General features: G+C 39.7%; 1 protein-coding gene across 3 annotated transcripts in view; it reads left to right on the top strand.

The window, feature by feature from the left end:
• Positions 1–23,225, top strand: part of Arhgap18 (Rho GTPase activating protein 18) — a 174,202-nt gene that overhangs the window by 73,916 nt on the left and 77,061 nt on the right. The window contains exon 1 of one of the 3 annotated variants that reach the window (XM_047558358.1): positions 21,985–22,073. The exons of the other annotated variants lie outside the window; for them this stretch is intronic. The gene's annotated coding sequence lies outside the window, so the exon portion shown is untranslated. Of the gene's footprint in view, positions 1–21,984; positions 22,074–23,225 lie in introns of those variants that run through there. 3 annotated transcript variants of the gene reach the window in all.

Raw genomic sequence — 23,225 nt, forward strand, 5'->3', positions numbered from 1 at the left:
TTGTATTCTCATTAAAGAAAAATTTGAAAAATAAAGTACAAAGAGGAAATCAAGGTCACTTAGAATCCTACTGCAAAGCTGATCACTACTGAATTTTACTTCCCCTATTTTTCTTTTGCACCACATTCCTAGACATGCTATCTTAAAGCAATAGTTTGTGTAGCAAACACCTCGTTATACTCACAGTTAAATTTTAACCAAGGTACAGAATACAGAACATTTCACACATACATTTTTTGCTGGGGGAAACCACAGATATGTAACCATTTATAGTACTGCCTAGCCATTGCATGCATCATTTCCTCTCCTACTTCCTCTGTGTCCCTGGCAGTCCTGCTGCTGGCTCTCCACTTGTGACATCTGAGTCATCACTGACTTCTCTCTCAGTCTCCAGGAGCTGTTATTGAGCTTTGTTGTTTTTTTCCTCTCTCTAAAATTTCTCAGATGTGTACTTTATTTTTAAACTGCCAAAGCTCAACCCTAATCTGTACTTCAATCATCTCATGCTGTCAAGGTCTGTTTCTTGGCCTCTAGGTTCTTCTTGGTTTCAATCCAAACTTAAAAAAATGAATTTTCTGGCACAAAGGGGTGTGGCTCGGTGGTAGATCACGTGCTTAGCATGCAGGGCCCTGGGTTCCATCCCCAGTGCTAGTAACAACAGCAAAACAAAACAAAACAAAAATTTCTCTGGAGGGTTTCTCAGCATCCTTTTCTTAGTAGATCTCCACCATGATAACCCCTTTGCATTACTTTCCAGTTATGCCCATGTCTTTGCTGTTCTGGGGATGGAACCCGGAGTCTCACCAAACTGGGCAAGTGCTCTACCACTGACCTACACCCCAGTCACATTTTATGCCTCTTAATGATGATCCCATTCATTTCATCCACTGCACATAAGGCAAAGATACACCTTGGTTCTTTGTTGTGGAATTGTTCAAGATAAATTGAGCTTGCTCCTGAGAAAATTTGTTAAATAAGGAAAGTCCTTGCTGTTCCCAAGCTGGTCCTCTGTTACATTGTGACCCATAAGGTCTTTTCTACTTGTTATTTAGTATCGTACTTGCTCTCTGATTCACACTTCTAAACAAATTTGAAAGGATCTCATCAGTTGTTTTATGAATTCTTTTAGTGACAAAATATTTTAACGAAATGAAGTGTATGCAAGCAGTATCGTTTTGTATTTCTTAAAGTAACACACCTATTTGGCAAATTAAAGAGCTTGAAACCCTGAGTTAATTCATTCTACTCTAAATTTTAAATGTTTCCCCCCAAAATTACCTAAGTCTGAAAAAAAACTCTTTGAAACTGTAGCATAAAGAAAGGAAGGAGAGGCAGGAAGAGGAGAGAGAAAGAAACAAATCAGTCAACACAAGATAGTAATGTTAGCAGGCTGTGTCCTTTGATAAAAATGCATTTTTTGGGTGTGCTTTTATTTGATAAAAATACATTGTGTGCAACTAAAAAACTTCTTTGTTTTATTCATTCTCTTGTTCTCAGCTATATACATCCAGTGCCTGTTTCTGTCTTAGATTATAAACTCATAAAAGCACTGAACATATTTTCTTTATCCCTGAATCTCAACATCTACTTAATATCAGCCATGCTGTGAACGGTCAATAAATGTTTGCTGATTATGCGATGATGCTTTGAGAAAATAATCTTTCTTTGTATTTTTAGAGTTTTTATTTTACTAAATAAAACTTAAGAATATTCCTAACACCTGCGTCAGCAATCCATGTCTCTATGCATGGGTATTGGTATCCAGTTGTCCATAAGGAGATGCCAGTTGCAGCCTGTGTGGGTGACAACTATGTTTTGATTCCTCTTGGATCTGTCCTGTTACTTGGCTCTGTGACCTCATGGTTTGTTCTGGGATCTGCCAGAAAGGGAAGCAAACCTTAGGCCACAAGGAGATGAGGCCAGCATGTTTCAGTGGTCATGTCAGGATTCTGGCTTGGCAGAGAGAAATAACATGAATTGTTTTATAATCCAAAGCTAGAATTACCTCTTCTGTGACCCTGACATGCCTTTATACTTGCAGATACCAATGTCGTCCTTCTCTTGGTTCAGCCAAAAGTAGAGGGTGAGGGGATAAGCAGAGGGTCTTTTGTGTAGAAAGCATGATAGGGATTGAAGCAAATGCCTGTGTTCGTGTACTGGATCTCCGATGGCCCGTCCTTTGAAAAATCCTACGATTCTGTAATTATAGTGTGTTCTATTGGCACAGTTGTTAAATTGTGAATTTAATAAGTTAAAATGAGCTTGGTAAGAGAATATGAGCTTTTCACTGGAATGGAAGGCTACTGGGTGATGAGATAGTGGAGAGGAAACAATAGACTTTTTATGTAGCTGCCTGGAACTTCTGCTTCATGAAGGTTAGCTGATAAATGAGGAAGAGGAGATAATGAATTGCTTAATGTGTGAGCTTGCTCACTATGCTTTTTGGAACCAAGGTAAAATTCAGTGTTTTATATCCTTGTACTGCCTCATGGTGCTTGCCCTACATTAGAAACCCTTAACTAATATCCCATGGAATTTGGTTTATTTTTGTTGTTGTTGTTTTCATGTCACTTTATTTTAAACCAATGCAAAAATGAATTATTTTATTCATTTTGTTTAAAAAAAGTAAATACATTTCAATAGCCCTGATGAAATGGAAATATGTTTGCACTGGCGTCATAGGATAAGAGGTGGTAATTTTAGTCTTGCTTGAGAGGCTAAGGATTGAATTTATATACTAGTACAGATCTGGATAGAGAAGAAAGTAGACAGGGCTTATATACAAGCATTTATTGAAATGTCAATTCATATTAGATTTTCTCCATTAGAACGTTTTTCTGTTATGAAGAATACCTTTAAGTATAAATGATATTAAGAAATACTTCTGAATAAAAATTTTAGCCAAGAGTCACTGGGTAATGGATTCTATAGTGATAGCAGTTCTCTATATCTAGGCAATTGCAGGAGGAGGCAAGTCAATGAGGGTGGCCGGCATTATGATTCTGCTCAAATGGTTTGGTCAGGAAAGTGATGATTTGGTCCACATTCCGCTATCATAACTGTGGGAAGTGTAAGAGGCATAGTAGCTCCTTGGGTTTCGACTAGAATTCTGAATTTCTCCATGCTACTCTTCTCATCCTTATTATTTTGGACTAGGGCTTCTTAGCATTTCTAGCCAAGACTGGCTTTTGCACTTAGGGAAAAGTGACTAACGAGAATATCCCTGGGTGAATACCAAGTCACTCTTTCAGTGCCAGAGGCTGGAAAGGATCTAGCTTCAGGGTTTTGTCAGACGAGGCTCTAGTCCTGTTCCAGTTCTCCTCTGATCCTAAGGAAGCGTGAGAACAGGTCCAAGGCTGGGCTTCCCTGATGAACTTGTTGGAGTCTTTCTCTTGGTATTTCATATGGTGAAATATTAAGTCAGTGTTCAAATAGGTAAGTGGAAGTTGCAGCTGCGGTTTTCAAGGAAGTTTGATATTATGACTGAGGAGGTAAAAGAGGGAAGAAAAAAGGGGAAAGTTCATTTTAATATTTATAGTGCTGTCCAGTGTCTTGATTACATTTTCTCCAGAAACACATGGAATAACCAGCAGAGTAACATTTGGATCTGTTTAGGATTGGCTGAGCTGTTGTGTTGTGTTAGCAACAGAACTATAAATGCTCTCATATAGTTGAGTTGGATTCCTCCCTCCCCATTATCCTTTCTAACTCTTAGGCTTTCTATTTAGGTATGGTAGTTAGATAATGACTTTTTGTTTTTAAGCTCTAATCCCTGGAACCTGTGAATGCTAAAATGTTAAGTTATTTGAAATGCCGGGTTAGGGGGTAGTCTTCGAAGATGGGATTAAGTAATTTGAGATGGCAGATGATTCTGGATTATCCCAGTTGTGCCCTAAGTGCAATTACATACGTCTGCAAGGGAGACAGAGGGAAATCTGAAACCCACCCAGGAGGAAACATGTGAAGACAGGGGCAGAGGCTGGGGACAACTGGCCAGAAAAGAATGCCAATACTACCAGATACTAGAAGAAGCAAGTCACGATCCTCAGAGGCTCTGGAGAGGGAATAATCCTTGCATATTCCTTGATTTCAACCAAGAGATCTGGATTTTGGACATTTAGCCTCTAAACTATGAACCTACAAATTTCTGATTTGTTTTTGAATTTTAAAAAGTCTTATTTTTGAATTTCTGTTTTTGTTAATTTTTTAAATTTTGAGATGGGTACTCACTCAGTTGCCTAGACTGACTTTGAATTTATGAACCTCCTGCCTCAGTCTTTCAAGTAGCTGGGGTGACAGGCATGGTCCACTGTACCAGGGTTAAATTTCTCTTTTTAACCATCAAGTTTGTGGTCATTTGTTGTAGCAGCCATGTGAAACCTAAAACAGGAAGGAAGGGGAAAAACATGAAAAAGACTCCTCCTGACCAAGTTGTTTTCTATCAACAAATTTAATTTTTAAGAAAGAATTCCCTTTTATGTACTTCTGTATTGTATACAATTAATACAAACCTGTTTTAGTGTAATTCTGATTATCAGATTAATTTTCCAAAAGCAACCCTCTAATTGTATCCTACATGTTTGTATTCCCAATATGACTATAAATTTGAGGTCTTATTTGGCCTGTTTATAATTGCATCCACATTACTTGGCACACAGTAGGTTCTTAGTAAATATTTTCCAAATGACTACATGCCTAAGTCTGAGTATTTTCCTAATCAGGGCTCCAATCTGCTATTCCAGCTCTTTTTCTCACTCTTCTTTTTATGTTCTTGCCAGGGGAAAAAAATCAAGTTGGTGAGGCATAAATAATGAATAATAACTACAATTTCCCTTATGAATAATAAGTGTCCAGATGACAGATGGTACTAGAATAGACTGATTGTAGAATAAATATTAATTGGAACTTTTTGTTACATTTCTTAGGAAAAAGGGACAAACTAGGCAAATCAAATGTATATTAAGGAATTTAAAAAAATGTTCTTTAAAGTTTTTTTTTTTTTAGGGTCAGTATAGATAAAACCTAATATGTTCTATGCCTGTAATTCAGAATAATGTCAATGAGGCCCTGGACTCCAACTTTTAAAAAATCATTTCAAAGTATTAAAATGAAGAGTTTATAGTAAAAATATTTTAGTAAATTGAAATTAGGCTACATGGTGAATGCTTAAGCATTTCTCCTCATCTGAAAGTCATTTTCTACTATGAGATACTTAATTTTTTAACTTGGGACAGTATCTTGTCCAGGGCCATCAAGTGAACAAGATGGCTCATACTACTTCCCAGACTTTTGGATAAAATTCAAGCATTTAGAAATGTTTCTCCAATGGTTTAATAAATACATATAAATCTTATACCTGGTGTCCAATTAAAGGATGAATGATCTCCCTGATCAGTGGATGATGACACATAGTGGGGGGGGTAGGGAGGTAAGAATGGAGGAAGAAGGGACTGTATAGAGGGAAAAGAGGGGTGGGAGGGGTGAGGGGGAAGGAAAAAATAACAGAATGAATCAAACACTATTATCCTATGTAAAAGTATGACTACACAAATGGTATGCCTTTACTTCATGTACAAACAGAAACAGTATGTATCCCATTTGTGTACAATAAAAATTAAAAAAAAAAAAAAAACTCTTTTTAAAAAATTCTAAATTGAGAAAAGTCCACCAAGCATGGTGGTTCACACCTATAATCCCAGAGTCTTGAGAGGCTGAGGAAGGAGGATGCAAATTGGAGGCCAGCCTCAGCAATTTAGTGAGACCCTGTCTCAAGAAATAAAAAGGGCTAGGGATATATCAAACTGGTAGAGTCTTGACTGGCACAAGTGAGGGCCTGGGTTAAAAAAAAAAATAGTACCGAAAAATTTTAGAAAAATTAAAAATTCCAAATTTAAAACCACACTCTAGACAAATGAATCTTAGCCCTTGGATGAATCAGACATAAGTTTTTGTTTCTTTTGGTGAGCTCCCAGGTGGTTCCAATGCAGACGAGTTAGAGAACAACAGAAGTATACAGTTATTATGGCAAAGGTAATTATGGTCTACTATGGAATTCATATTAAAATTTCAAAAGTTTTCCTCCGGGTACCTTTTATAGCTAGTTTTTGTTACAAACTGATATTTTTGGTTACTAATCTCCATGAAGATTGGACTTTGCTTTATTCACTGCTGTATTCTCAGTACCTCCATGAGAGACTCATTCAGAGTGTCAGATAAATATTGTAGATTGCATGAACTTAAAGCCTTTTACATTTTTCTGGGCATCTGTCAAGTGGGTTATCTTGTCTCAGCAGTGTCTTACGCTGACCAGCTGTGTAAAACGTGAGCAGGAAAAGCTGTGCAGCCTTTCTTGAGCACCATCTATTGCTGTGAAGTTAGAAAAGAGATCAATGGAAAACCGCAACTCTGTAATCAATAATGCATTTAAGTTCAAATATGTGTGCAGAGATGTAAGGTGGAATCCTATTTCATGTTTGGTGTAAACATCACTCAAAGACTCAGATGGGCCCATCCATATGGATCCCTAGGGTTCAGCCCCAGCTTGAAGGTTGCTCCCCCCGGGTGAGCTTGCATATGTGTAGCCCCATAGTCATCTTTCTCTGATCTTGCAACAACCGGTTTAATGCTACTTTGGTAGGAATGTGAGGCATAATTGATAAAGAAAACATGGGCGATACTCATATACAAGTTTTATTTTTTACCTTTCTGATAGTGCTCTTGCATTCCCTTTTCTTTTTACACATTAAAATTACTTGTAGCTTTAGCAGTATGTTTTCTGTATGGGAAACTTGACGCTGATTGATGGTGGGAATGTCCAAGTTTGGGAGCAAAGGTTTCTGCAAGGACAAGGATAAACAATGATGGGAAGAAGTGTCTTGCGAATGGCATTGCAGGAAGGCCGGAGGACGGGGGATGTGTGTCCAGGGAGCAAGCCAGTGAACCTTTCAAGGTAATCTTAAAGGTGACAACATTCTGAGGAATGGTCTACTCATTGTTATTTTGTGTGGTTGCATATTTTGTAGGCATCAATCTTCAATTTTAGGGTATTGCCAGGAGTTTGTCAAATAGCACACATAAATCTAACCAAGAGATAGAATCTAAATGCTTTAAAGCAGTGCCTTATTCCTTTAGAGACAAAGTTTTTAACTTGGCACGTGTTGAGGTTTGGATGTGGAATGTCGTCCAAAAGCTCACGTGTTCAAGGCTTGGTTCCCAATGCAGCAGTGTTCAGAGGTGGGACTTTAGGAAGTGATGGGCTCATGAGGGCTCCAGCCTCATCAGTGAATGAATCCATGGGTGGATTCATGATTTGATGGCATTATTGGGAGGTGGTAAAAGCTAGTTCCTCTTACTTGGAGGAAGTAGGTCACTGAGGTCATGCCCTGGATGGTATATTTTCTCCCTGCCCCCTTCCTTGCTCTTTGGTTCCAGGCTGCCTTGAGGTGAGCAATTTTGCTGTACCACACCCTCCCCACCATGACATTCCACTTCAACACAGGCCTCGAAACAATGGATCCAGCCATCCATGGATTAATCCACTGATATGAATTAACTGGTTGGTAACTATAGATAGGGAGGGGATGACTGGAGAAAGCAGGTCACTGGGGATGTGCTTTGGGGATTTATATTTTGTCCTTGGTGAGTTAAACATGCTCTCTGCTTCCTGGTTGCCATATCCTTAGCTGCTTCCCTCTGCCATGATGTTTTGCCTGACCTGGGACCCAGAGCTATGGAGTCATCCAGTGATGGACTAAACCTCTAAAACTGAGTGAAAATAAACTTTTCCTCTTCTAAGTTTATTTTTCTCAGGTATTTTGTCATAGCAGCAGAAAATTGACTGCAGCATACTTCACAGAAATAAGAGTTCATTAAATTACCTGAAACTAGTTACCCAGAATAAGCAAGTATGATTTTTATGAACTAAAACAAAAGGTAGTGAAGATTACAAGTTAACAAAAGAAACTTTTTCTTTAAACTTGAGCTTTGGTGCAGGACTCTTAACAGTTTCTTAATTTATAGTTTAAGATCTGACCTTTATTTTATCTAGTTTGACAACATAAAAAAATCAATGTTGTTATTCCTGAACATACTAATTTCCTTCCTTTTAAAAAATTGCATAAGCAATTCATCAATTTTCAGATAAATCACCGATTTTTAGATCATTCAAGGATATTACTTTTGCCTTGTTATCATAAACTTTTGTGTTTAAGGGACTTGAGTGTCATTTGATCTCTTTCATTTTATACATGATGAAACAGAGGCCCAGAGTGGTAAAATGACCGCTCAGAGTAGCTCGCATCCAGCTGGCGATGGAAAGAGCAGCACCTAGAGTGCCCAGCGCACATGCTCAGTGATGTGGCAGCTGCATGTAGTTTACTTTCTAGGCATTTTTGAGAATATTGTTAAATAATCCAAAATGGAGGGTTCTGAAAAATAAAGTTGTAGGCACTATGAATGAGCCCAGTCTTTTCATTCCATCCTCCCAGGGATGGAAAAGAGATGTCTCCTCCAGGAGCTCTGATCATGGAGATGCTCTGGGTGTGAAGACTCAGAAACCACCTACGGGGTCACAGCAAATGGTAATGCCCTCACCACTTTCACTTGTAAGAGAGCTTTTGCTTTTCTTATTAATTTTCCATCCGCTTCAGAAACCAACTGTGTAAGAGGTAAGCAAGCGTGGCCAGTTGTGGGCTCTCTCCGTTCTCCTCCACTTTTCTGACCATTTGATAGCCTTTTCTGAGATGTAGCCAGGAGAGAATCAGTGTGACATGATATGATAGATCAAGTGGCTGACCCCAGTGATACCAACCAGGCTTCTTGGGTGGATCTATTTTATACTTTCATCAGAAATCAATGCTTGCCATTTAAGATGGCCCTGGGTCCCCTTGTCAGTCCTTATGTGTGAGTCAGTTGCTTTTTCAATTGTGGGCAAACAGGGAGCAGGGTGGGGTGGGTATAGTTGGGTGGAGTGAGGTGGCTATTGAATAAACTGAGCGGGAGTTGGTCTGGAATTGACAGCTGTTTGATGGGTATCACAGATAGGCATGGGGACTTAGGGGTGGTGATCACGTGGGTCAACCAGGGGACTGAGGAGTGAGGAAAGCCAATTAGTCTGCTTCTTATTCCATTTGAGATCCTCTTATAATCTCTTAGGGCTGGGAACCCAGGCGCCTTCCTCAGTAATAGATCCATCTATACGGAACAGAGAAAGGGCAGATGGCTGTGCTCCAGAAGATGCTCTGGAGAGAAATGCCAGTCTTTTTCAGAAGTCTCTGGCAAATAGTTGTTTGAGCTTTCCATATTAAAACACCAGACAATGGAGAGTTAGAGCTATTACCACAACCCCTTCCTTTTGTACTTGTGGAAAATCAGTTCCAGGACTGTATCCTGGTGAGTGTCAAACTGAACTAACCTTCTATCCCCACTCAGCCTCTTACCTGGGGACTGTGAGAGAAGGACTGAGCCACCTGCATGAGCCAAGAGTGCACTGCCTGAAATGCAAGTCTAGCTCTCCACATACGGTGACCTTTACCTCTTGTCCCTGTTTCTCTACTGACAGATTGAGATAGTGAGTTTGTTGTGAGAAGTTAATGCAAAACATACCTGTGCAAATGTTTAAAAGAATTCCTGGCAGGTAGTGAGAACTCATGTGAGCTGCTGATACTATTTTATAGTTATTTTGTTCTCATGGCTATTTTGCAGTCTTATTGGCAGTTTTGTCCCAAGTTTTTAGATGAAGAGTAGTGGTGACACCTTATGAAAATAAAATTTGTGAATTAGTTACTCAGTTGCCCACATTTAATATACCATAATGATCTGGCCTTATGAACAGCAGAGACTCACAGTTTAATTTAGGAAATTTCTCTGACAAGGGATTTTATTTAGTCTTATTATAGAAAAATAATAGTTTTTGTGTCATTTCTTAAAACCACGGAATTTTGAAGCTTAAACATGTACTATGTTCACATTCTCTACTGGTTTAATTTATAAAGAAAGAAGTAACCCAGAGAGCATATGTGACTTTTCCAAGATGAAGCAATTAATGATAGAGCCAGGCAGGCAGCCATGATCTCTTTCCTTGAAGTCATAGACTTGTATTGCAGATCTTGACGTGTGTCTGCTGCCTAGCCTCAGCTGTCACTCCAGTTTGCTTCAGTTGCCAGGGGTTATAATTATGAGAATTTCATTGAACACTTTTCATGTGGCTAAAAAGTATTTAATTCAAAATAAAGTATTTAATTAAAAAATTTGTACAGATTATAAAGTATATATATAAAGTATATATACTTTTGTAAAGTATATTTTACTAACTACCGAGGGATTAAAAACTTGAGGCCAAATTGGGGAGAAGTATAAAACAGATCAGCAATTAGCACCTTATTCAAAGAGAAAGATGCATGAGAGAGAAAGAGAGAGAGAGAGAGAAAGAGAGAGAGGGAGGGAAGGAGGGAGAGAGATTGAGATTCTGTGGATCTAGAGGTTAAGAAAACAAAATTTAAGACAGCGTCTCTGAAGTTTTTTCCTATTTAATCCTTCAGTTGAGTCGAATTTTGTTCACACATTCATTTTCCCTTTCTACATTTCGATTGTATTTAAAATAGAGTACAAAATAACTAATAAGGATAGAAACACATTTCCAAGACTGGCAAGGTCCATTCTGCTGAGTAATATGCACCTGCAGGGAGGAAGCATGTTGGTATTCTGGATTTTTGATGATGGTCTTCTCTACAGAGCTCATTAAAATGAGTTAACTGCCAGGCATGGTGGTGTATACCAGTAATCCCAGCAACAGAAGAGGCTGAGGCATGAAGATCACAAGTTCAAAGCCAGTGTCAGCAACTTAGCATGGCCCTGTCTCAAAATAATAAATAAGGGCTAGGGATATGGCTCAGTGGTGAAGTGCCCCTGGGTTCAATAATCCCTGGTACTAAAAAAAAAAAAAAAAAAAAAAAAAAAAAAATTGGTGACATATTAATTTAAAAGAAGGAAAGAATAAAAATTATTGCATGAAAAGCTTGTAAATAATCTAATACACTTACCCCCTAAGTAGTTGAAAGCTAAGCAGTTGGAGGGAAACAGATATTGTGAGCTTAAAGAATATGAATCATTGTTGACTAGTTAGCAATTGTTAGGCATGCAAGAAATTTAAGAAATGATTTCAGATTAAATAAGGTGATTATCTTTATTTGAACTCCCTGTGGAGTTTACAATGAAGAGGAAAGAAAATGTAAAATAAACCTGGTTTGAAGTCAGAATGATATAAAACTTAAAAGACTTTATTTGGGACATTAATTTGACATGGATAGTTTGTCCCGATAGGCAAGCTGGAGGTGTTTTTGTTTGTTTTTGGGTACTGGGGAGTGAACCCAGGTGTACTTTACTGCTGAGCCACATCCCCAACCTTTTTATTTTTTATTTTGAGGCAGGGTCTTGCTGAGTTGCTCAGGCTAACCTCAAACTTGTGATCCTCCTGCATCAGCCTGCTGAGTCACTGGGATTATAGGCATGTGCTACCATGCCTGGCCGGAAATGTTTTTTAACTTGGGATTGGGGGAATCAAAATTAAGGGAAATAGGAGTGGAATGTTTGCATTACATTTTCATGTAGTATGAAAATATGTAGCAAGGAAAACCATTTCCATTTTTATGTACTCATTGGCAATAGGAGGCATAGTAGTATTTATCTTTCTAAAATGTATGCAAAAACATGTTTTAAAGAAAACTTTCTGATATTTCCAAAGTATGTAAACGTGAAAAAGTGACTCACCTGTGCCTTTGGAAGAAACTGGACAGGAAGTGGGAAGACTGGAGTTGCAGCCTCCTGTGCTGATAACCAGTGACATCACCAAAGACTACTCACTGCCAAGTCCCAGTGCCTTCCCTGATCCGTAAAACAAAATCACTTGACCAGGTGACCTGTGGACTTCTTTCACCTCGGCAAATCTGTCATTATTAATAATCTGAGAAAGCAGGGAAAATTATGGACCAAGAGCCCGAAAGCTTTATGGAGGGTATTAACAGGAACCAAATTTTTAAGGAAATACAAAACTTGGTTCTTCAGAAAAAGGGAATTCTCTTTTTTTATTGGAGCCTTATAATTATACATAACAGTGGATTCCTTTTGCCATATTTGCACATGCACATAATTGATCAGTTTCATTCCAGAGTACCTTCTATTTCTCTCCTCTCCCCCTCCTCCACTTACTCTACTGATCTCCCTTCTGTTGTTATTTTAGTGCATTATAAAATATATGTGTGTGTGTGTGTATAGGAGGACTATTGTAGTATATTTGTACTTGGACATTGAGCATTGACAAAGGAAGTACTGCGAGGAGCATCCTCATAATCAATTGCCTCATTATTATAAAAGCAAAGTTGTTTACTTTAGGTGGATTGAATTGGGAATTGGCTCAGCAGATTTGGGACAGCCATTGAAAGATAATGTCAAGCAGCTAGAACTACACTGAATCAAAATGCACTGTAGCTAATGAATATGAAGCACTGCAGGTCGGCTTAGACGTGGAATTTAACATGCTTCACACTTCTGTGCAGTAAGGACTAGGGAAAAGCTGACAGTGGAAACGTTAACCAAAACTCAGGATGCCCTAATAGGCAGTGTTGGAAGGTTCGTGTTGAATTCGTTTTCCTGGTGCTTAGAGAGTTGGATGTGGGAAGGGAGGACAGTGGGCTGGTTAGACTGGATGGTCCCAAAGACACAGGCAGTTTGGTTGTGGTTCAACAGCAAAATGCTGAATTAGAGGTCTTTGTGATCTGAGTTAATGAGGCTCGGTCTGTAAGCATGTTAGTGAGGCTTGATGTGTAACAGAGTCAGGTTGGCCCGTGCAGTCAGGGAAGGGTGCACCTGGGGTGGGATCTCAAGGGACACAGATGTTCAAATCGAGAGGCTCATGATTGTAGAAGGCAAGGTGAAAAATCTGAGCCTGGAGGAGGAAAAGGGGCCTGGGAGAGAGAGATTCTGAAACCAGCTGTGTCAGCTCTGTAACCTGCTGTGACTGTAATTAGTTAACTTCTCAGGGCTTCTTTATTCTCAAAGGCAAAATGGGGTGAATAGGGAGAGTTGAACTAGATCAGTACTTCTCAGTGGGGTCAATATTGCCCTCTAAAGGGCATTTTGGAAATTCAGGGGGGGTGTTTTTTACTGTCCCATTGTGTTAGTTGTCCTACAGTTTCAAGACAACTCTGCCAAACAGAATTATCTGGTGTCCTGCGTGACTCTGGGATGACTCAGGTGGCATTCTGAAGGGATGTCATATACAGATCTCATCTCTCGTGTTCTAACTCAGGTTTTTATTCACATGCCACCTGTCTTCTCCCACTTTAAAAAAAAAAATTTTAACATTAGAAATTTATTTAAGATTATGTAGCTAGTCAAATCTAGAATTTGAAGGCCTGTTATCTGCATTCCTTATGAGTAATTTTTCTGATTTTATCTTTTCCCAGTGTAAATTTGCTCATTATCAGCAGATAAACAGTTGACCACCTCACTGTATGTCTTCTAGAGTGCAATCACTCATTGAAATTTTATTTTACATTGTCCTTAATTTCCCCTTAATATTATGACAAAGGGCATGCGAACATTCACCTGTAATTATGTGTAGATAAAGTAGCTGAACTTCAGAAAGGTGAAGGGAGATATGGTAAGGGCACATGAGTCTGTTAAGGTTGAGAAGCACATCACCAGATGGTCTCCAGGGTTTTGAACACCTGACATCTCTAAAGTGCTGCAGCTCTGTGGATGTCATGATGTGAAGAGGTAGGTTTTCTATGTTGGGAAGTGTTTTAGACTGACAGTATCAGCTTGGGAAGTGGGTAGAAACCAGCCACTTGTGAATCCAGGAAAGACTGAAGAAATTGATCTGGAGGGGAGGGGCATATTGGGTCCTTGAGGAGAGCTGTGTTCCTGCCAGTGCAGGGCCATGGGGTGCTCTGGTTAAAGTCCACAGAGGAGAGGAGCAGCTAGCAGAGGGCTCAGTGGTGGGGAGGGCAGTTTAAAAAAAAGGGCATTATGACTTTATGCTCTTTTTTTTTTTTTTTTTTTGAGCTGAATCTGGATGATTCTTTTGATGCGAAGTAGGCGGTATAAAAGATTTTTCAAATAATTGAGCTACCCACAAATGTATCCCTTTCTTCTGACAGTTTATTTTGCTTTTACATTATAAGATGGCAACATCATCCATCATTAGTGTGAATGTTCTCTGCCGAAACTCAGGAAAAAACTTGCCATGATATGGGATCAGTTTTGAGCTAGAGAATTTCTCTATCTTCCATTTTAAGCTTGCATGTTATCTTAAAGAATATTTAAAATGTTTAAAATGAAAGTAACCATAGCCATTTGCCATGAGAAAGCAGGAATGTTAAGGTAATGAGACTTCCAGTAGGCTCTAATGCAGAATGTCTTAGGTTTATTTTTTAAGGTTGATTTTTAGATCAGATCCAACTTTAATGCTCACTGTGGTCACGAGTAAAATTATTGGGATATTGGGTCACATTTAAGTTGGAGTTTCAATAAAAAAATGCCCCTGTTTCAGTCTAAAAAAGGGTTGCTATATGCAAGCATAAATGAGAAGAAAAATTAGGCAAAGTATGAAAGGACAAATGGACATAAAGTCAAATGGGAAGGAAAAAATTGTTTCTACTTGCAACGTATAACAGGAATTGGGAGTCCAAGTGACAATTCCATAGTGAATATCTAGCCTAAATATTATGTTTGCCCACTCTAAAACTTTAATTCTGAAAAGTGCAAGTAAACAATAAATTGCCCACAGAACCACTGCTTGAAGACAGTTTTGTTAACATATTGGTGCATGTTATTTTAAGTCTTTTTCTATTGATCTTGAAAAAGTACTTGTTAGATGCTGAGTTTAGCAGTTGGAATACTAAGTACATAGAGGAGAGAAAGGAATGGATCTGATCTCAAGGATCACATGGCACAGAGTGTAATCTCTTCACCAAACTTGAGGTAGTCACATTGTTTTGTTTTGTTTTTTTGAATTGTGATCCTTATTTATTGTGTCATCTGCCATGTAGCCCAGGTTGAGTGTTCCTTATCTGAAATGCTTTGGACTAGAATTGTTTCAGCTCTTGGACTTTTTTGCATTTTAGAATATTTGCATAGCTGTTACAACTTGGGCATCTCCAATTCCAAAACTGAAAATCTGAAATGCCCTCAAATTTGAAATTTTTTGAGCACTAATGTGTTTCAGATTTCAGAGTTTTGGATTAGGAATGCTCAACTTGTATTTGATCCATTTATATAAATAATTTCCCATTTTCTTAACCATGCAAGGTAGGTATTATTATTCATTTAACAAATAAATGGATATACAAAGAGGTTAGTTTGTCCAAAATTCTACGTCCAGTTGACTGCAGAGTTTCAAAACCTGCAGTTTGGGCTAGGGATATAGCTCAGTTGGTAGAGTACTTGCCCCGCAAGCACAAGGCCCTGGATTCAATCCCTAGCACCGCAACAAAACAAAACAAAACAAAAAATCTGCAGTTCTCCCTGCAGTAGCACACTCTGTCAAGAAAGGGACATTCAGTACGTGAGTCAGATTGGTGCACAATGCAGAAGGAGTTTAGAGGTCACATGGAAGGTCTGTTCGCTGTGGTATAGGGTGAAGGAAAGCAGGGAGCGCATTAGTTAATGTGAAACCTGTAGAGACCAGGCTCTTGAGGTAGGAGAAGTGTCTGGGTAACTTAGTACCATTAGATCAGAGGGAGGAGCTCAAAAGAGAAATGGGAGTGGAGCCTGAGCCAGAGAAGGAGGAGGAACGCTGTGCAAGGCTCATGGAGTCTAGAACCTCAGACTGTAGAACCCAGGGACTGAAGGGACCAGGCTGCTCCTATACTCACTGCTCTTAATCGTTTGCATTGACATTTGAAGGAAAATTTGGAGATGATGAGAGGTGCTGAGTCCATAGCATGTTTTTACATATTTTTTGATGACTATTTCGATAAACGAATGGTTTGGGGACTAATAATTGAAGATGCTGCATTTACACTACACGTGTTTTTTCCTAGGCAGTGATAACTGTCTTCAATAAAGAAAGGTCATTTTGAAATAAAGTATGGCTAGAGACAGTGGGTTTGCATCATGTCCTGGCTTGAGAAAGAGCATTCTCTCTGCAGAGAAGAACTATTTCAGTAAGAGATGCATACAAACAAGACTAGATAAGCTTTTTCATAATAATTTAAAAAGGAGGGCAGGCTATACCTAGGGAACTTTAAATATCAGTTATATCTCTAAGTGGCAGACTCCTTGCATCTCCAAGGGCCTCTGAAGTACAGAGGGAAAGAGATGGAACCTTGTCAGCCTCTTGCCTTGCTCCATTTTTAATTCTCTTGATAGATGCTCAGGTCCTTCCTTTCCCTCTCTGAAAGGTGAAAAAGATCCCAGAGATGCTTCCTCTCCTTGCTTTCCCGTTGCCTCCTCACCCTCCTCTCCCTTTGTGTTTTTCAACTCTTTGTCCATGCATCTCTCTGAATGCCCAGTAACCTTCCTCCCCTTGGCCAGGAGCCCAGGCAGACATTATCAGCCTCCCGCCCTTGGCCAGGAGCCTGCTGGGAACCACTGAGGTTCTTGTCAGTTTCTCTTTGCTGTTCATGTATCTATTGCCTTCTGCTTGGCAGATCCTGACCCGAGGAGAATAGATGATGCCCTAATAGACACTGGATCCAATAAATATTTCCGGAATGAGTTCATTACTCATGGGGAAGAGAACCCATGTGTGAGAGGAATTCCACCTTGGGTACCTGTGAATAAAAATATTTATATGTTATATATATTTGAATCATATTTATATATACTTTTTAAAATATTTTGATATATTGACACATTTCTTGTGTTTTTGGTTTATCATGTATTTTGATATGTGAATATCTATATATCTTCTCACATAGACCTGGCCGATGCTGAACCCCAATATTTTAGGTTTTCAACTATTTCAGATGTTTAAGTGTTTTGTGCAGAAAGCCTTTGTTAAAGGCAAAGAGAACTTCAGGCTTATGAACCATAGGGATTGTTGTTCAATTCTGTCTATCCCTGGCGAGTATTGAGTTATCACTGTTCTGAAAATGTTACCATGATTTTTGAAAACATTGAAGAACATTACTCACAAGATGGGAATGTTCTTTCCTGGGTGTTTAAAAAAAGGAAACAAAACATTTTTCCCCCTTGGGGCAGGGTAGGATTCCCCATTTTCTAGAGTAGGAAGAAAATTTATTTTTTAAAATCTGAAAATGAGTAAAAATGAGTTTTAAAATAATTTGATATAATTTGTAAGCACTTCAGCGTCATGAAGTTAATCAACACTGATCAGTTTCTCCATTCTGCACGAGGGTTTGAATTTATTTTCCTTAACAAAGGAATATTTATAAATGAATTAAATATCTGACCCTCAATATAAAACTATACTTCATCCTGGATTTAAAAGAGGAGGGAATGAATAAGAAAGAGCAAGAAATAGGCTTCTGATAGGAACAGGAGTGAATGGTGTTCCCGTCAACAGGGCCCTACAACCTCATTTGCAGAAAGAGATCTACACACATGACATGATTAGCCAATGCAGCAGTGTCATTTATCACCATGCATTTGTTTTTCATTTCTATCCTTATTCTTAAAAGAATTTGTGTGCATATGGGTATGTGCAGTTGGGATGTTACTCACTTATAATTAAGTGCCTTGTAGGAACATTAACTGGAGAAGGGAGGTGGCCCTGGGTGCCTGTTGGAAGGCTTTTCAGAAGGAGGGCTGCCAGGATGGGGCTCAGCTGCATAGAAAGCACTGGAGAATTCTTAGTGATGGAGGTCACAGAAAAGTAGTAGATGCTCCAGAGGATTCTGGGTGTTGTCATAGTGGTGTGCTTGGACACATGTTCTTTTGGCCATCCCCATCTAAGCACCTATTTCTGGTGCTGGGAATGATCTACTTCCCTAGTTTTGCTGGGAGGCAAACCCCCCCCCCCCCACACACACACACTGAAAAGAGGCCAGTGGTCATTGCTGTAGGCGTTGGTGTGAGCAGCAGCATCTACTGCTCTGTGAGGCTCCGGTCCATTCCAGGATGTGGTTTGTGGCACATTCTGGAGCCACTTAGTAAGCTTTTAATAAAATTCTCTTCTGCCTAGTCAGAGTGAATTTTTGGAATTTGTAATTAAAAACCCTGATACAAATGGACGCATATCCTTGAGTACTTTCCTCTGGGCCAAGAATGTCGTATGTGTTTTGTACATAGTCTCACTCAAGTCTCATGCTGAAAGGAGGTAATGTTTTTAGGTCCTCAGCTCACAGATGAAAAAGCTGAGACTCAGAGGCAAAGTAGGTTAGTCAGTGTCCTGCAGTCAACACACAGGGTTGGGATGTGATCTAGGCTTTTCTGACCGACTGTGATCTTAACCACTTAAGTTCTCCTCGCCTCCAAGGACAGCAGATCATAAATATTAACTTCTGTGTATATTTTGGAGGATTATTTGTAAGGATTTTTCTGAAAGGAGTTAATGTAAGATTTGGGCTCTTATCAGATAGGATTTGACAGGTGTAGGTTGTTATGGGTTAGAATGTGGAATTCAAGGTCAAGCATTACTGATCCTCGGTCAGCTTTACTTTGGTGTATTTGGTAGAGAGTGGATCTCAATACCAATCAAAGCAAAGCAGGTGTTTAGAAGATGGAGCGGGGAATGAGGAGTTCGGAGGAAAGGCGCTTGCCACCACTCCTAAGAAGTGCACAGGGCTGCCAGGGGTTCTGCTTGTCACATTAAATTTTCACAATGACTGGATATTTGCTGGGAATAGTCTATACCCCAAAATCTGCATGGTTGAATTTATTCCTCTTTCCCCACCTTCAGTCAAGTCTACTCAAGTGCCATCTTGTCAGAGAGGTGGACTCTTCCCATCTGTAACTCCATCCCTTCTCTTAACCCACCTGATTTACTCTGATAGCACTCCTCACCTCCTGACAAGTTACGAATCTTTTTATTTTCCATGTCTTTGCCACTCTAAGCTTCATGAGAGCAGTGACTGTTTTGTTCACTTCTGAATTCCTAGCATTTAGAATGTGCTGGGCATGTAGTAAATATCCAATAAATCATTTTGAGGAAATGAATGAATGTGAGAAAACTGGGGTTCAGAGCTTTGATAACTGGCCATAAGATCTTATGGAAATGATACCAGGTTTCATAATCTATGCAACCCCAACCTCTTGTGTTCCCCTCTTCACTGATGTCCCTCTGCCTGAGAAAATTTCCATATTTTTACATGATTTGGGTAAGAAGGATCTTTCAGGACTCTTCAGTTGAGGGGGATTAAAAAAAGAAAAACAAATTTAGTAGCCAATCCAACTTTTCTATTTCCACCAGTAAGGAAACAACCCAGATCTGTTAAGAGTAGACAATCGGATCAAAGTAATACTGCCGTTTATTGAAGGGAGAATGGATGAATCAACTACCAGCTTCCCAGTCCAGGCCTGTCTCCCTATGCTCTGTTGTGTTTCCTTTCTTCCTGAAAAAGTAAGATGTATTTTATGGAAGAATTCACTTGTCAATCATTGTGATAGGTTTCAAATGGTAAGTCATGATATTTTAATGCCAGAAAATGAATACAGTAGAGCAGAGACCATGACTCAGATACTCAGGGATAGTCCAAAATCTAGGCAGGCAGGTGCAAACTGGGACATATCTCCCTTATTCAGAGGGGGTTAGAGCCACTCACGTCCCTGCCCACCCCCTGCTACCTGCTCAGAGAAACACGTTACAAGAGAAAAATGTGGTAAACCCACGGAAAAAATGCTAAAAACAAGCTGCTGGCCAAACAAAACACTTCAGAGTGCCAGATCTCTCTAGCAGATTCCTACTTTGTGACTGTTGAGCTTGGTATGTATTAACCACCCTTTTCACTGGGTGTGGCAGCCCTTACCTGTAATCCCAGCTACTCTGTTGCTGAGGCAGGAGGATCATAAGTTGGAGGTCAGCTTCAGCAACTTAATGAGACTCTGCCTCAATAAAGTATAAAACAAAGGGCTGGTGGGTACAGCTCAGTGGTAGAGTATTTGCCTAGGACGCAGAAGGTTCTGGGTTCCATCCCCAGTACTGCACCCCCTCAATTTTTTTCCAAAGGAGTAATTAATTTTAATACATGCAAATATATTAGAGGACACGTGAAGTGGTACCTCTGTGGATAGTTGTTCTTTGGACTAGCCCAAGGATCAGTGGGTTCGGCTGTCAAAGTTCACAAAGGGAAAATAATGATCTATAAAAGGATATTTATTGCCTTTCTTTATGACCCTAGTGATAACACTGAAGAGTTATGTGTTTTCTCTGTCCTAATACCATCTGTCCTAATGGAGGGCACTTGGTTAGGCTGTTTCCTGAATGCAAGTCCAGAGACCTTCTTAGAGGTTTGGTGTGAGTATTAACTACCTGGATGTGACTAAGAAAATTAGTCAATTTTTCTATTCTGCCATATTCACATTTGAATAATTACCAGCTGGGCTTTGAGGCATGGGCAAGAAAAGGCACAGAGGATTTCATGCAGGACTTGAACCTGGTTCCTTATCTCTCTGAACAAAGCCTGTGTTGTCAGAGAAAAGGATTAGACTGCTTGTATCTATCACTGATGTTTTTGAGCACACTGGTAAACACGACGTGGTTGCTGTGCTTCCTCTGGTGAGCCCATCGTGTAGTGATCTCAGGGGGCATTTTGACTCCAAATTTCATCATAACTTGAGTTCTCAGAAAGGATAACAGATTTATGAACTTTATATTACACAAAATAAGGGGTATGGGTTTCAGTCCACTTGGCCTGGGTTGCATCCCGGCTGTCCAGGCTGCATTGATTCATTTTTCTGCCTCAGTTTCCCCATTCTACAGATGGGGAAAATGCCATCTGTAAAATGGGGGTAATAATGGTAACTACCCCCTAGTCTAGTTGTTATCATAGTTCTTGATGAATTTTCAAATGCTCTTTTTTTTTTTTTATAACAGAGTAACTAGGTAGTATAAATAATAAAAACTTAAATTTTGTATTTGACATGTAGTATGAGAACTTTCCTCGTTTCCCAGAAGATTTTAGCCTTTCAAACCTCATATTAGCAATTGAGGTATGTTGGAATTAAAAGTTGGCAGGGTTAATCAGTACTGTTCCTCATTCATACCTTTGATTTAGTCTAGTGTGTGTCTCTGTATTTGAACAGTGCAAGTTGATTAAGGTGCAGAGACCAGTGAATCTCGTGGATATCCTGGTGTTAACTAAATAGCTGACTTTGTGTGTGTGACTGCACAGATGTGCGCGTGGCTTCTGTGCAGTACTACAGAAAGAAGACTTGCACGTGGGATTTGGGATCACTGAAGGAGGCCATCTGACAGCAGCTTTGCTGTAGAGGGAAGCATTTATGACTCGATGCTGTGGTAGCTTTCACCAGCTAATGCTAAGGACCTCTGCATGGGAAGAACAAAACACCTCTCCAGATCCATATTGGTGCATGACTTAAGGCAAGAAGATGACAATAGACTAATTGCACCCACTTCAGAAGGAGAGCGTGTGTATGCGCTGAGTGTTCTGAGAAACAGAGAAACGGGCATCTGCCCCGATGGGCCCTTCACACTGGGCTGCCAGCGCCACTGAAAGAGCAGCCTGTCCTTTTCTCTCACTTTGATCTTTTGCCATATTTGTATTCATGTGCACTAGCCCCCACATAAAAGAGCACAGCTTGCTCTTGCTGCCTTTGCTTCTGTGACCTGCAGTAAAGCCATTTAAAAATATATTTTAAGGCTTTTACATGGACTAGTAATTATGCACAGTGGTTTTTAATCATTTAGCATCAAGCAAGAAGCATGCAGAGGGTCTCATGCCTCAGGGAGCAGCAGCGCGCATGGGTGCTGGGAGGGGCTCTTGGTTGCAAGGGCATTGGGTTCCGGGGGTGGGTGTGTGTGGTGGCAACCCAGGGCAGCTATGACAGCGTCACCTGGGAAACAGGACGCAGACTGCTGCTTTGTGGACTTGAAAGTAGCTCTAAGCAGTAGTGGGATTCTGAACAAAGCTTCTGGAAAGTCCATTTTCTGGGTGAGCTGGTGGGATGGAGGTGGGGGTGGGCTGGGTGGAGCGTGGGAATGAAAGCTGTGCAGTCTTTACATTATTGTCAAGGGAGCAGTTTGGAGGGATGAATGAACCTCACCTTGCTACCAGCTTGGATCATGGAGTAACAGCTGGGAATCCTGTTAGAAGAGAACATCTTGTTCATTCCAGCTGCAGAGACCGTGGTGTGCAGAGGTGTGAGATGTCTTGCCTGAGGCCAGGTGGCTCTGGAACACCAGCCTAGAGCCTGGGCCTTCTTTTCCAGCTTTGGTTAGCTCTGCACCAAAAAGAAGTGTCCTTTTTGGCTTCTCACTTAAAGAAAATAGTGGTACATTTTGACTAATAATCTGAAAAAAGAAGCAATATAAGAGAAAGAATAAGAAAAATTATATATTATCTTATCAAAACAACTATAAATATTTTGTTTACTTATTTTAATATATTTTACAAATTGGCAAGCTAAACATTGACATTTTGTATCCCACTTCTTCAAGTTTTCATTAATTTCTGCCTCTGCTCACATCTAATTTTTTTTCATTGTCCAGCATCCTTGGATATTGAGAAATATGAGTTTGTTTTAATCACAAGTGGAAGCTCTTTATAGCTTTCATGGGGATACATCCTTCTGATTCTTTTCATTAGTTTTAAAGGTTTCATATCTTTTTCTCTTGTGCCTTTTCTTCTTGGTTTAGTTTTTATGTAACATACTTACTCAGAGAGCCACTGTTTATCTTTATGATGATTCTCATTTCAGTTCCACACAGGTGACCTCCTCCACACCATGCAGATTCCTCTATCCTGTGTAAACTTGTTCTCTTTGAGCTTTTTCACTCCTATCCTTTTAACTCTCATGTATATGCTAATGCAAAATTTATCTTCCAGCCAGTAACTCTTTCATGAGTTCTTGAAATTGATTTTCAAATGCTTGGGACAGTTCTTCTCTGACTTGAATGTGCTCAGGAGTCACCTGAGAATATTGTTTAAATGCAGTTTAAGCAAGTCTGAGGTGGGGGCTGAGATTCTGCCCTTGATGCCTGATGCTCTTGGTCTGTAGGGAGGAGGAAATTTCCCAAGAGTAGATAGATTAACAGGAGAAAAACCATGCAGACATACAGACACACTGGGGCATCACAGGAAGTG

The sequence above is a fragment of the Sciurus carolinensis genome, chromosome 7 (assembly GCF_902686445.1).
Source record: "Sciurus carolinensis chromosome 7, mSciCar1.2, whole genome shotgun sequence".
NCBI classification, from domain to species: domain Eukaryota; kingdom Metazoa; phylum Chordata; class Mammalia; order Rodentia; family Sciuridae; genus Sciurus; species Sciurus carolinensis.